This window comes from Balaenoptera acutorostrata, chromosome 11 (assembly GCF_949987535.1).
Source record: "Balaenoptera acutorostrata chromosome 11, mBalAcu1.1, whole genome shotgun sequence".
Taxonomy (NCBI): Eukaryota; Metazoa; Chordata; class Mammalia; order Artiodactyla; family Balaenopteridae; genus Balaenoptera; species Balaenoptera acutorostrata.
The window spans coordinates 7,119,182-7,134,919 of record NC_080074.1 but is presented as its reverse complement, the minus strand read 5'-3'; the positions used below and the strand labels follow the sequence as shown (position 1 = coordinate 7,134,919).

Genomic DNA, 15,738 nt, shown 5'->3' with positions numbered 1-15,738 from the left:
AGCAGTGACTATTCGTCCAGATTCTTTCCGGAGGTTTGCAAGAAGTTTTAGCATCTCTAACCCCCATGTAGTTTTTGACTTGCCAATCCAGTATTCACAAAGTTATTACTGGCCATTCCTATGAAAGAGGGAATTCAGTCACACAGGAGAATAGCAGAAGATATAGAGGAAAATTAGAATTCACCAAGCCTAGGACCTAGACTCTTCCCAAAGTCATCTGATTGGGTCAACACTTTGCATTACCTTTGCTAATGTAATTCTCATGTAATATAATACTCCTCTTAAACAATTAATCAAGAGCTGTTTTTTTTTAAATTGGCGTATAATTGCTTTACAATGTTGTGTTATTTTCTGCTGTACAACGAAGTGAATCAGCTATATGTATGCCTATATCCCCTCCCTCTAGGTCTTCCCTCCCACCCCTACCCCCCCATCCCGCCCATCTAGGTCATCACAGAGCACCGAGCTGAGCCCCCTGTGCTGTACCGCAAGCTCCCACTAGCTATCTATTTTACACCTTTTGCCTGGGCCTGTCTCCTCAGAGTCAGAGATGAATAAGACAAGGTCAAACTGCTCCAAATGACTTTAAAATCAATTATTCAAAAAAGAAATTACAAAACACACATGGGTTAGGGTAAGTTAAGACAAAGTTTTCCTACAATGGCTTATGAATCTACTTTAATTCCCTCTCAGGGGAGCTGAAAAAGAAGTTGCCGGCAGGAAAGTCAGTGATTCTTTTAAAAGGTAAGTTGGTAAGCTGGATTCCGTATCTCCAAGCCCTGCAGTGGCTCCCCATTTCATCCCAAGTGAAGCTGGTCTGGGAGGCCCGCCCCCCACCTCCTAACTTCTCTGACGTCCTCCTCTGCCACTCTCTGCCCTAGTTCTGCTGTCTCCTTGCCTCTGGGCCGGGCCACCAGCTTTTCTACACAGGAACTTTGCTCGTGCCCGTGACGCTCCTCCTCCAGAGGCACATGGCTTTCCCCTTTACTTCCCTCCAGGAACCAGTTTGGCCTTCCCCTGGCCATCCTATTAAAAAACAGCTAACTCCACACCCTCACCCGGGGCTTCCTGATTCCCCTGCCTTGTTTCCTCCCCAGTATTTATTCCCAACAGGTACATATGCGCTACTTCTATACTATCTGTTCCTGCCCACACTAGAATGTAAACTTCCAAGGGCAGAGACTTGGTGCCTTGCTGTAATCCTCCTGTCATTAAAACAGGAAGGAGCACACAGCAGGCATTCTATAAACCAGTAAATGCACAAGAAGTAAGCCTCAAAGAACCAGGCTAGAACTTCCATACTCAGAGATGGTGGTGTGGCAGTGAGATGAGAGAAGAGCAGGAAGAGAAAATAGAATATGACTGATCTGAAAGCAGAGCTAGATGATGCTTAAGATCCTGCCTGTAAAATTATCCAGTTCCAGAGGGAAAAAACCCAACTTAAGTCCACATGAGAGCTGTGAGGAGACTGCAGAAATTAAACATGGACCACAGCTGAAGATGGTCAGTAACTCTAAACTCTGAAAGCTTGACCCACTTCTTCCTGAACTATCTTAAGTCTAAATAGCTAGACAAGAGTCTACTACTTGGATATTAAGTTTGATTATATAATCACATGACCCAAAGTCACCTTTAAACATTCAAGTACAAATAATCTCAGAATCTAAAGGAAACCTCTTCTCTTCCTCTTCAAAATGCCTTTGCAACAGACAGCTATTTTCTGTGTTCCAGTGAATCTGCTGGGCAACAGATAACTCCTACTGGAGGGCTTACTGTAGTGCTTGATACTGTACCAGCACTTTATAAGCACTGACTCACTGAATCCTCACAAAATCAGTATCCTCATCTTCCAGATGAGGAAACTGAAGCACAGAGTTCACAAGGCTGGCCTGGCAGTCTGCACCTTCAGGCCACGTTCTTAACACTACAGTACCCAGAGGATCTAATATGCAGTCAGTGACAACTGCCACTTGTCCTGTCAGAGGTCAGCCTTGAAAAGTGGATGACCCCACTAACAATACTTTGAAGTTATGTGCTTCTCTATTTCCCTCTCACAAGGACCTCCCCACTAAGCCACTCAGGGTAAGTTAGTAACCACCTTAGGAACTAAGACTGTCAAGACCAATTCTGTCCACACAGGTAGTTTTCCTGTTTGTGGTGTCCTTCTACCCTAGCTTTTAATGCCAATGGCTTTCTCTACATGATAAAAGGCAGCTGATGGGTTAAATAGAACAAAAAGACTAAATCTGGCAGTTTAATGAAAAGCTTCCTTGAGAGATCATCTCTCCATAAATAAACATCTTAAATGTTGTTTAATTAATCCTTCTGTAAATAAAATCAGTCTTCTGAAAAATGAGTGTATAAACAATGTTGCCACTTGCTCCAAATTTTTCCTCAACAAGGGCTGCTAAGAAGAACACTGTAACATCAGCACTTCCCGCCTCCACCTCCGGCTGCCTGGCTCCTCAGAGAATCCCATCTCCAGAGTGGGAGACAGATTTGGGTACAGTTCCTTCCGAGGTGGGCTCTCAGCCCTTCTCGGAGGTTTCCTGTCCTGTATGATGTCATCCTCTCTTCCCTATTGTTATTGTTCTGGTTTATGGACTAGATGAAAAAAGAAAAAAAAAACAACCCCACAGCCAGATATCTCCTGCAGGGTACTAGTAAAGTTAAATACTCTCAGTACACATGAAGTATCTGATCACCAGCAAGTGGGTGCAAGTTCATTTTTTAGTATTTCCAAGTAAAGCAATTAGGAAAACCAAGTATACCAGCAATTGAAAATGTAAACCCAAAGTACTAATTTTAGCATTAGTGTATAAAATAAGCTACTAATAAATAATTCCAATACTGTCCCATCATTTAAGAAAAGCAGAGCATCAGTGTGATCAGTTTTATAGCTTCATGATTAATAGTGACAAATGCCTGAATTTCCTCATTTGAATGAGTACAGATGCAGTAAAGAAAATCTGACACTCTAAAAGGAAGCAAAGTCACCCATAAGGAATTTCTATACCTAATATGAAAAAGGTTTACCAACTCACCTCCCTCCCCAACTCTCCCTTTCCTGGTTCTCTCCCATTTTCCTAACCTTCTGAATGGTTTCGGGAGGGCTATGGAGGTGCACTGGTGAAGTCCAGAACGCAGTGCCTTATGTGTTCCATGGTCCATGATCCAGAGTCCACACTGACCTCACTACAAGCACTGCTTCCCCCTGCAGCCACACTCCCCACCCTACCCCAGGGGCCAACGACCTTGCCGTCTTGTAGAAAACCAACATTAGCCTTCTTTGTCCTTCTTCCTCCTTGTGTCCAATATCATCCCACTCCCCAAACCATTCTCTTCTCCACAAAGTTTTCCAAACTGTCTTCAAGACAGTTTCCTTGAGAGATCTTTTCAAGTACCTGCTTCCTCTTTTATTTCAGGTTTAACCTTTGATATTCTGCTTATTGTCCTCCCTTACCTTGAAAAAATGCTTTAATCCTCAAGATGTTAACAACACAAATACTTCTAGTTATGGCCCTTGTCTGGTGGATTATTCTGCTTTCCCTCCAACCTTACTCCTCACCCACCTCCATCCTACTGTCTCTGGGAGGGGGCACCATAGGGACTGTCAAGAGGCTCCACTGCCCCTCTGGCTTCTGGTCCAGTTGCCTGGAAGAGGCAGGAGGAGGGTGAGGAGGAGGAATTTACACTCCTGGCTCCCACCCTGCAGTGGCTGAGGCTGGCTGAGATGACCCACCAATGGCCAAGCCCCGGGTGGGCAACCTCAGCAGCCGCCTTCTCCAGGCTCGAGGAACGGCTTCCTCCTCTTGCCTTCCAGGCCCAGGGATACTAACACCTCCCGCTACTGCTAGCCCAGGAGACTCCACTTTCTCCACTGGTGTCCCCAGTCCCTGCTTGCCCTTTGTAAATCGTCCCAGTTCTGCACTGTGGACAACTCAGCAGCATTGTGATTACCCTCTTTCTAAGTTCTCCTCTGCAGATCAGAACCTGGGAGCTACCTTTTCAGAACCCTTTTTCCAGCATAATCTGGGTTAGAGTTTACAAAGAGGAGCACAAGCAAGATTTGAAAGGCAGAAGAAAAGGAGAGGGTAATACTCCCGGAGGTGGCTGCAGCAGACATGGATTCACAGCGGCTTCCCCGTGAACTCACGAGAACCACTCACTGTGGTGTTTCAGTGTGAGATGATCGGTAGCAGCTTCCCTGACCTTCCCAATCCCAGTTCTTCCAACAGTTGGGTAAATCCTTAATTCCTCTATCAAAACTCTTCATACCTGGAATAGAAACCTTCCTTTTGCCTGAATGAAACAATTAAATGCTCCTTAAAGTACCCAGTTTGAGTGTGCCATCTGTTTCCACCAGGACCCTGACTAATATCGTTCTTCTCTCATTCCTAGGATTTCAGAGTAGAGTATTATCACTTGGGGAGCGAGAGACTTCTATTTCATGCAACATACCAGAGGGTCTAAAAATCCTCCCATAACAAAACACCTATAAATGTCAGACGAAATGCACAGCCAAGCTGCAAGGAAGAAAGAAATGCCCAGGATTCAAAATTGGTTGGGACTCTGACTGCCAGGGATGGGGTGGGTCAGGTGTGCAGGACTTATTAACCATATGGTAATGGTTTTAATGACAAGGCCTCCAGACCTCTTTTGGTGGTGGTGGGGAGACAGAACAGTCACTTTTGCATGTAAAGACTCTAGGCAGTGTCACTTGTGGCTGGATTAATTTCCATAAAGATGACAAAATACATTTTTAGGCAGTCACCAACTCATTCTCAAGGACAAAAATGTTCTTTCCTCAATTGACCCAACTTCCTATCCCCAAGGAGAACCACGATCACCTCTTAGATATCCCTAAGCAAGACGCTTTAGAACAACCTCAAACTCATCTCCTTCTTGAACTCTTTGTATTTATGGTGTTACCTAATCCTGTGACTTTTCCACCTCTTGGATTTGCCCTTTTCCTCTCCAGCCTTGTCACTGCCATTCTCATCTTTCTTGGACTAGAATAACATCTCTAGAAGGTCTCTTTCCCAGAACCGATCACCTGGAACAGCTTTTCTTCACCTGCTGTTTTGACAGCATTGCCTCCCCACATGCCTTGAAGCCCTCTGGCATCTTCCCAACCCAATTTCTGCTCATCTCCACCCTCTCAATCAAACCTGCTCCGTCCGCTCTGGGCCATCGTCCTGCCCTCACCTTGAAGCCATCTCTGAAACGTCCCTAGGTCCACAAATTCCTTCCTACTGAGTCAGGTCATATGGTTCCCAGAATCTTAAGAGCTCCTGAAATGTGACCTTTTCCACAAGTCTTCCTTAAAGCAGGTCATTTGTTGGCTTTTCTCTGTTAGTAAAAACAAACTTAGTGAAGTGCATTTGCCTTTAACCACTATCTAAAGGTATGCGCTATTGATGATGATAGCTACCATTTATTCTGTGTGTCAGGCACTGGGTAGTTTTACATATATTTCAACTTACAGGTGAGAAAAAAAAAACAGATAAATTATGTAATTTGCCAAAAGTCACTCTTCTAGGATAAACTGAAGCTGATATCCTATAACTCAAATTCTTTTGGTTCTAAAACCCACTTTCCCTTCTTTCACTGTACCACAAATTGAGCAAGGAGCACTTAAATCCAGGTTTTAAATATTCCTAACACTTTGGGTCTTCCCTGGCGGTCCAGTGGTTAAGACTCCACGCTTCCACTGCAGGGGGCACAGGTTTGATCCCTGGTCAGTGAACAAAGATCCCACATGCCTAGCAGCACAGCCAGGGGGGGGGGGGGGGGGAAATCCTAACACTTAGACAGTAACTGTAGCTATCACCTATTTCCTGCATCTCTAACACAAGCCACACACTGTACCAGGTGCTTTATGTAAATATTAATGTCTTTAATCCTCACCATGCTCTAACAAGTATTAGCACTCCTTTTTGTAAAGTGAGGCTCAGAGAAGTTAAATAAGCAAAACATTCATAGTAAACAGACAGGTGGGATATGGAATGCCCACCCCAGAACCCAACCTGTACTTCTGACAGAAGCCTTCCGTGAAACAGCAGCAAGACTTTGACAGATTGGGAGTTATTTTAGAAGGAAATCTTGAAATTTTCTAGAGTTGAATTGACTTTCTATACCTGGATAGTTCTGTTATTTGCTCTATGTATGTGCAAACATGGAATCTTCCTAAGTAGATCAGGCAAAAAGATTTACTCAAGGTTTTGATTTGATATTTCATATTCTATATCATATTTGCAGATGAACAGAGCCTAGACCTTTCTTGGTGGCTGACAGGTGTCTCAGTACAATTAGGCCTTAAGAGTAAGATAATGTGCTGATGGTGCTGGCCTGTCCCTGGCTTGGGAGCCCAGAAAGCAGCTTAAGGAACCAACTCGGAATTTGCAAGTCAGTCGTCTAGAGGAAAAGACACCCACCAGAGTGCTACAGATCTAAAAAGTTTGCTCTGAGGGTCAAAACCTGTTTTGTATTAACCATGCAAGCTATAAAAAACATCCACCTTCAAACACGATCAAATACATGCTGGCAAAAAGTGGGAGCACAAATTTATAGCTATTAAATTAAAAAAAGAAAAAAAGCAGAGATGATATGACACCTGCTGAGGTTGGGGTGAAGCTGGTACAAACAATAGCAAAAGCAGCATAAATTATTACAACCTTTTGGAAAAGCAAAGGGTTGTTAATAAAAATATTAATATCTTTTGACCCAGTAATTCTATCAATATTTACTAGATTTCTATCCTAAGGAAATCTCAAAACAACCAAGCAAAAACGAAGGTACCAACATATTCACTCCAGTGATATCTATAAGCAGAAAAGATGGGCAAGAATCTAACTTTTTAGCATTTGAAAATGATTAAACACATTATGGTATTTTCACTCAATGAAATAGTACATATTCATTGAAAACAACTGTGAAGATTCTAGCACCATAGGAAATACTTATTTTATATACTAAGATGAAGAAAAGTAACCATATCTGTGCTATGGTTACAACTATCTGGAAGTCATCTGGTCCAGGGCCAAACAGTACGGAAAAATGAAAACCTTTCTATTATTCAGGGTGGCAGGATTATGGATGCATTTTCATTTCTATAGACATTAATACCTGCATAGAAAATAATCACTTAAAATCTCATTAACCTTATTTTAAAAATATACCTCTCACACTATCTCAAAAATATCTTTGTTCTGCTGACAGCAAAGCACTTCGCTGACTGAGAAGGGGAAAAGGAAGGCAGAGGAGACCCTACAAGCCCAGGGGCAGGTGGGGGAGAAAGGCAATGTCAGGCAGGAATCCTCGCTCTAGAAAACCTGGCACCAACACCACACATACACTGTGGTGCCCAAGTGAGTGTGTACACAGAAAACACCAGCTCTCTGAGCTATTTTTCAGAATTAGACCTAAAAACAGCTGAATTCCACCCCAGAGTGGGCAGCCCTATTTTTAGACATAATCTCAAATAGCTAAGAGACCACAGCATCCTATCACCACATGTTTCTGTAACTGCATGGAAACGCCATAAACTTCTCCTGGACAGGCCAAAGGGGCTCAACCCCATTCCCATTAGATAGTTGCCTGTCTCATATTCACAAGATCAATCTAGATGACCTCATCTGTGGGCAGGATGGCCAATAGTTTTGGAAAAGGGGTAGAGCTGGTGGTATCTCTGGATCTAGCTGGGGCTCCCTGTGGGTTTTTCCTAACTATTGAGCCTGAGGGCTTTTGAGATGTTATTAATTTTTTTTTCTCACTTAAAGGTTGTATGAGTACATAATTTCTAAACCTTCACAGGCAAAAAGGATCACAGAAAGCAATCAGTGTTGCCACCTATAGGCAAAAATGGCTTCATTTTATAATAGCAACAAAATTAAAAAGATACCAGAGGACTAATCCAAAGTAGAAGTAGGCAAAAGCTACATGTCGAAATAAACTTTACCAAAGGACTCCAAAGAAGAGTTCAAAAACAAAACAAAATAAACCAACCCACCAGGGAAACACATAACATATCTAGATGAAAAGACACAGTATCATAAAGAGGTCAAGTCTCCACAGATCAGTTTATAAAACTGATAACGTTCTGGTCAAAATCTCAGTAGGGTCTTAAAAAATAATTTATTTTGAAATAATTTCACATGTACAGGAAAGTACAAGAATAGTACAGTGCTCACATACCCCCTTCAACAAGATTCCCCAACTGATAATATCATTTTATTTTTTAGTTAATATTTCATATCATTTGCTCCACTACCTATACATATTCATTACCTATACAGTCAACCCTCTGTTATCTATGGGCTCTGCATCTGTAGATTCAACCAACCACAGATCAAATATATTAGGGGGGAAAAATTCCAGAAAGTTACAAAAAGCACAACTTGAATCTGCTTCCCCAGCAACTATTTATAATATATAGTACTCACACTGAGTTTATAACTATGTGTATGTAATGCAGCATTTACATTGTATTAAGTATTATAAGTAATCTAGAGATGATGTATGGAAGGATGTACATAGTTTATATGCAAATACTATGCCATTTTATATAAGGGACTTGAGCATCCACAGATTTTGGTGTCTGAGGGAGTCCTGGAACCACTCCCCTGCAGATACTGAGGGATGACTATATATACCCTGTATAAATACCTATTAGCTTCTTCCTGACCTCTTTGAGAGTAGGCTGAAGACATGAAGCCCCATCACCCCTAAATAGTCCAGTGTACATTTCCAAAAAAAGGAACATCCATCTACATAACCAGCATAAAACCCTCCACACCAGGAAATCAACATTCATACTACACCACCAATCCAATCCACAGAGTCCATTCAAATTTTGTTAACTGTCCCAACAACGTTTCTTTTTCCTTTCTGGCCCAGGATCCCATCCAGGAATACAAGTTGTCATGTCTCACCAGTGTCTCGCCAATCTGAAATAGTTCCCCAGTGTTTTCCTGACTTCCATGTCCTTAACAGAGCATAGCCCTTTCATTCTGTAGGATGGTCCTCAACCTGCATGTCCAGGCTCAGGTCCCGCTTTCTTGGCAGTAGTATCAGAGACGTGATGCTGTGCTCTTTTCAGTGTATCACATCAGGGATGGATGGCAAGCCATCCCTCCACTGGTGGTGATGTCAATCCCATTCACCTGGTCAAGCCCATCTCTGCCAGGTTTCTCCACTGTAAAGTTACCACTTTACCTTTGTAACCGGATAAGTATCTCATGGGAGAATCCTGAGATTATGCCAACATCTTGTTCTTTGTCAAACATCCACTCATTGATGACTCCCATGTGAATCAACCACCTCTAGGATGGTTACCAAATGGTGATTCTCTATCCATCATTAGCAGGCAGAACTTTCCCTCCTCACCCATGTATTCATTCATCTATTTGATTCTCAAACTATCCACATTTGGCGAGTGGAGACCTCTTCAAACTGGCTCCTGTATCCTTTTGACATATTCCATTTCTTGAGCATTCCCTTACTTCCTGGCACAAGATGTTTCAGGCTCATCATTTACTTTCCCCACCCCCACCCCTAGAACTAGCCATTTCTCCAAGGACACTTGATTCATTTTAGAGGAGGATAATATTTAGAAACAAGGATCTGGGTGCTAGGATTGTTCATTGCTACTGGGATGTCACTGTTTCTAGCTAGAAAATATTATGCACGTACACGAACACCCACACCTATAAGTACTTCTATATCTACAGTTGTATATACATTTAAGAACCACGTGTTCATCTTGACACCTCCAATTCTAACCCAACACCCTCAAGGATCTTTCCAACCTCCCATCTTTCCATGTTTGTAATTCCCTCCTCAGACAGTTAAGACACCTGGCTCCCATTATCCTCAATATATACTTACATACTTGCTTAATCAATTTACTTATTTTGCTCAACATAACTAATCTCCCAAGCTCTGAAGCCTCATCCTTCAAGTCTCCTCACCATCACCCCCTCAACCAGACGACTCTCCACTGTCTCTGTGAGGCTTTGATAAATGAATTCTAAAGCTCAATTAAAGAAAACATGTGAAGCTAGTCAAGAAAATTTGGGAAACTACGAAAAGTCAGAAGATATTTGTCCTACCATGTATCATAACTTTTTCTAAATTATAATTAAAATAAATTAAAGGGTATTGGGATAACATGTTACATTTCTGGAATTTTTCAGTGAGAAAAATAATTGTGTTAGATCTCATCTCATGATAACCATAAAAATAAACTCCAGGTGAATTAGAAAGTTAAACATTAAACACACACAGGCATTGTAATTTTAGAAGAAAACGCTAATAATCCTAGGGAACCAAGCTGACATTCAGTTTTGAGTTTATAAATGCCATTCCTCACTAAATGGAACCCAGGCTTCTTAGAAAAATGGCTGATCCTCCAAGGGGCAAAGTACAAGGTATAAGCCTATAATACTTCAACCGTGCCAGAAAGCCAGGATATACTTTCAGCCGAATGGAGACATGTCAAACCAGCCTGAGGGGGTACTTGTGATTTTGTAGGATCAAGCTTTTATTCCTTTTACTATATTAGATGAATTAACAATGGAAAAATTCCAAACTAGTTCTCTAGCTCTGTATGTATGAACATAGATAAATTTTAGAAATGATACATAGGAAAAAGGCCTGGTGTTTGGGAATATGGTTCTAAGTGGAGGGAGGGAGGTACTCAGGAGGATCCAACTGTGACATCTGTTAAATCTGGGTGATGGGTACACAGGTGTCATTAGACTCTGTGCTTTTCTGCATGTTTGACACATTTTGCAAATAAACAAAATTCTGGTTTCCCACTTAACCAGTCTGAGGAAACACCACAGAGTTCACAGCATGGAATTTAAGATTCTTCAGCTTCTGACACCAACAGAATTTCCAGCTCCACATTTCATGACCTCATTTCACACCTCCTACTCCAGTGACACCGAACTTCTCTCCATACCCCAAAGGTGCTTCAGACCTCAGGTCTTTGCCCAAGCTGTTACCATGTCTAGAATGCTAGTTCTCTGTCCACTTGTACCATCTGATTAACTCAGACGCTTCTGTGAAGACCTGCTCAAACATCCCTTCCTCGGGAGCCTCCTTCCAGCGAGTCAACCACTCCTGTCTCTGTCCCCACAGCTCCTGGCAGCATGATGTAGCAGAAAGGGCATGCATGGACTCTGAACCCGGACACAGGCAGATTCTGAACTGGGTTTTGCATCATACTGTTAGTGAGATCTTGAGCACATTACTCACTTCTTAAGCTTCGGTTTCTTCAACTGTAGAACAGAACTGCCCTGGAGTTTGCCCTTGATAAGGTGAAAGATACAGTGCACTATTCCACTAAGAAGACTTCTCCTGATACTGGAAGCAAGTCCCATCTTTTCCTTTATTACTGATAAATTTCAAAATAATAAGTCTAGAAAATGGCTGAAAAGGATACATACCAAAACATTAACCAGGGGAGGAACAACTTTTTACTTGTTTGATTTTTTTTTTTTTTAGTAAGACTATAGTCATGTGTTACTTATATAAAAAAAGTTTGGTTATGAGACAAAAAAGGTTATTGAAAGCCCCCAGAACGGTCTGGCAAACAGTAGCTAACAATCACTGAAGACTGATGCTATGAGGGTGAGGAGGGGTATGAGAGGACCAGAATGAGGATTCAGGCTAAACACCTAAAATGCAAAAAGGAGTAAGGAAGGTCCCTTCCCTCAAGGGGCCCATATCTAACAGGAGAAACATTTACACATATGTATATTCATCTTTCAATACACATTTGAGCAAATTATCACGTTCCAGGCACTGATTCTAGGTTCTGGAGATACAGCTATGAACAAGTCTCAAGTCCCGACCTTCCATGAAAACAGCAAATAAAGACAAAACAATTACAAATAAATACACGCCAGGAACTAAGAAATGCTTAGGGAGAAGTAAGGGAGGCTAAGGGGACAGAGAGAAGGGTGTAGGGGAAAGGGTGGGATTTAAGCAGGATGGTTTACACAGGAAGAGAAGCCTCCTTGAGGAGGTGACGTGGGACTGGAATGAGGTGAGGGGATAGGCTGTGCAGAGACCTGTGGAAAGGAGCACAGAGGTGAGGCAGGAAAGGGCTTGGTGAAAGGATCAACAAAGTGGCCAACATGGCCAAGTGCAGGGAGAACAGAGGGAGGCGCGGCCAGAGGAAAGGACCCTGAGCACACAGGCCTTGTTATCATGGGGTCTGCAGACCAGCAGCACTGCCGTCTGGGTTCTTGTTGGAGATGCAGAGTCTCAGGCCTCGTGAACCTACAGAATCAGAATCCGCACGTTAACACACTCAACAGTGAGTCATATACATGCGAAAGTCTGAGAAGTACAGATGAAAGGCCTTTTAAGCCACATAAGGATGTTGAATTTTATTAGAAGGCTTTGGAGGGTTTGAGCTAGAGAGCAACATACTCTGGTTTCAATTCTCAAATGGCAACTCTGGCTGTTTTGTGAAAAACAGACTTTGGGAGGGGCAAGGGCAGAAGCGGGGAGTTAGTTAAGAAGCTATTTTGGTCGCCTGGGTAAGGGATGTTGGCCGCAGAGATGGATGTGGTGTTGATGAAGGTGGTGATGTGTGGTCAAAGAGAGGATACATTTTGAAGTCAGAGCTAATGGAAATTGCTAATGGATCAGAACTGGATGTGAGGGACCCAACAACGATGACAAATACCCGCAGCCGTGTGCCAGTCAATGCTCTATGTCCTTTACAGGTAAGAGTCCATTCGGTCTGCACAACAGTCCCAGGAGGAAGGTATAGTTGAAAACCCCACTTTATTAAAATGAAGACAGTGAGGCAGAGAGAGGTTCAGCAACTGCCCAAGGCCTCAAACCTCATCAGGCGGCAGCGCCAGGTCCAGGGAGCTTATACTCCAGTATCATCCCTTACTGAGCAACTGTGACCACTGCACCGTTTATGGAGAGGGACAAGGCAGGGAGGGGGAGAGACTGAAGGAAACCAAGAGTGCTTCGCTGGACATGTTAACTTTGAGATTCCTAGTGACGTCCAAGTGGAGATGTCAGGTAGACAGCTGGCATGTCTGGATCTCAGGGGAAAGGTGGGGATGGAGATATAAATGGGAAGGTCATCAGCACAGAGATAGTATTTAAAGCCAAAGGAGTGGATGAGATCACCCACAGCAGTTTTTCAAAATGAAGGTTGTGAAATCAATTTAGTGGGTCATGAACGGTACTTTAAAAAAATGAAATAGAACAGAATGGCAAATAACAGAGTCCACGGCTCAGAGTAAGATGAAGTATGAGAACTTTCTTATGAAACTTCTGCTTCAGGCGTGAGTGTCTAGGTGCATAAGTGAATGTAGTGTGCGTATACCAGGTTGGTGTGTAGTTTGGTCAAAAAAAGGTTTAAAGCCACTGGTCTAGGGATTATGTGTAGGATTGATCCCTTAATCACTCCAACATTTAGAGGCTGGGAAAGAGGAAAAGAAGCCACAAAAGGAGAGTGAAGAGAAGAAACAGCTATTGAGGAAGAAAGGCAATGTGGGATCCCCGGAGCTGAGGGAGTGTGACATGCTGGACTCCAGATGTGCTAGTGAGGGTTGTGCAGTGTGATTCCAAACAAGTGTACACAAATGATTATGGGATGGAGAGGTAAGCACACAGTGCTGTGGAAGCACTGGGGAGGGTGACCTGTTTAAGGCCTCACAGCTGAGGGCAGAATGAAAGGGGGAGGGGAGAGAAACGAGATTAGGATTTTTAGACCCTGACTTTGAGGGGACAACAGGATATCCAGTCTATAATTTCCATAAACAGCAAATATTCAGTCGTTCAATTTTATTTTTTTTTAATAGCACCTACTATGTGCTGGGCTCTTTACCAGGCCTGGGAATACAGGGATGACTAAAACTATTCCGCCCTTTTGAAAAAGCTTACACTCTGGAAAGGAGAAAACTGCAAACAGTGAGATCAGTGCCACAAGGCAGAGCATGTAACAGATCTGACGAGGGCACGGGCAATTCTCCTTTCCAACCACACTGCTCACTGCTGGCCAACTTAAGTCCACCATTCCATCCAGACCAAGTGTCAATACCTGTACTCCTACCTCTTGACTTGTGATTTGCCCCTCCCAAAAATGTTTCCCAAATCTGCATCATTCTTCAAGGCTTGGCTCACATCTGACCTCCTCACTGAAGCCTTCAGGAAACACTCAGTGATCCTGCCTTCCCTGAAGAGCTACAGCATTCTTGTCCACACACCACTATCCAGTGCCTGGTCCCTGCCTGGTCCTCACTTCCCTACCTCAGCTGAGTGCCTCATTTCCCCAACTAGGGTTACATGGTTAAAAGCATGTAACAAACCTCTTTGACATCTGCCTGGCATTCTAACAGCCAAGCAAAGACTTGCTTCCCCACTACAGCCCAATTTGAATACATTTCAGCATTATTACTAAAGCAGATCTGATCATGTCACTCCCTGACCTCTAAAACCTTCCCTGGCTCCTAATCATTAGTACCACACACAGACAGCTCAGTCTTGTCTTCTAGGAACGCCATACAGCGTTCCTCTTCCCTGCCTCCCAAACACTCTAAAGCTGGAACAATGGCAATCAAAACAAATATAAAGAAAAAAGATGTACAGACATGAAATTAAAAAGGAGACATTCATCAAACTGTTGACAACAGCTGTCTTTGGAGTGAGATTGCAGGGGACAGTCACCTAGGAACTGGTTTAATGAACATGTTAACTTTAAAACAAATGAAATTTAAAAAGCAAAGAAATTTAATGACTGCAGCTATTTTTACTGAGTCCTTACACTATGTGCTAGGCAATATATTAGAGTCTCATTTAATGTTAACAAGTCTATGATGTAGTTATTAGCCATTCTGCAGATGGAGAGACTGAGGCTCAGAAAGCTGAAGTAACTCTCACAAGGTTAGTTAGCTAGTCAGTGAAGAAGAAATGCTGGGATTTAAACCCAGGTCTAAAAAGAATGTGCCCTTAACCTCTCCTGTCCTTATTCCTGTTCTGTGCATTCCCCAGTGTCCCCACATACACCTCAGCAATCCTTCCTTTGTTCTAGTTGGTTCCTCTGCCTGAATAATGTTAGCTTTGCTGACATGCCATTCACCTTTAAGGCCTAGTGCAAATTCTGCTTTCCCCCTAACTCCTCCCTAGAGGAGTTTACCGACATTACCTGAGAGTAATTAAACCCTCTATTTCCCCAACACCTAGTGCTTTGGCTCTCCTACTGCCATACATGTAGCAAGCATTCAAAGGCTGGGTGAATTTAGTTAACAATGTAAATTCTCCTTCTGACAAAAGCAAAGATAACAGATGGAAACCAAAAGCTTTCGTCTGTGAGGGAAGTTAATCTTGAGAAGGAGTTTCTATGATCCCTCCCTCATTCATTCCCTGCTTTCAGCCTCACCTCTCTGCACCTCTTCCACAAAAGCTGAACATTATAGATCGATCACCACTTCTGATGAACAAAAACCACGTAACTTATTTAAAAATGTAAATAGTGTAAATCAAAAGTTTTTTTTTAGACATCTTAAATAGTTTTGAAAATTGGTTACCTTTTCCCAAAGGCTCTGACCTTTGAAAAAAAGTATTTTTTAAGTTTAGCACAAAGAAATGTAAAAATATTAAAAATACTATACATACACATAAACACGGAGAGACAAGAGCCAGTGAATCAGACATGCTTAAAATGCAAAAAGCTCTTTTAGCACCATCTGACCACATCTG

The 15,738-nt window shown here is 42.6% G+C and overlaps 1 protein-coding gene across 3 annotated transcripts in view; it reads right to left on the bottom strand.

Annotated features, from left to right (window-relative positions):
• TCF20 (transcription factor 20) overlaps positions 1-15,738 on the bottom strand; it is a 109,619-nt gene that overhangs the window by 54,245 nt on the left and 39,636 nt on the right. The window lies entirely within an intron of this gene.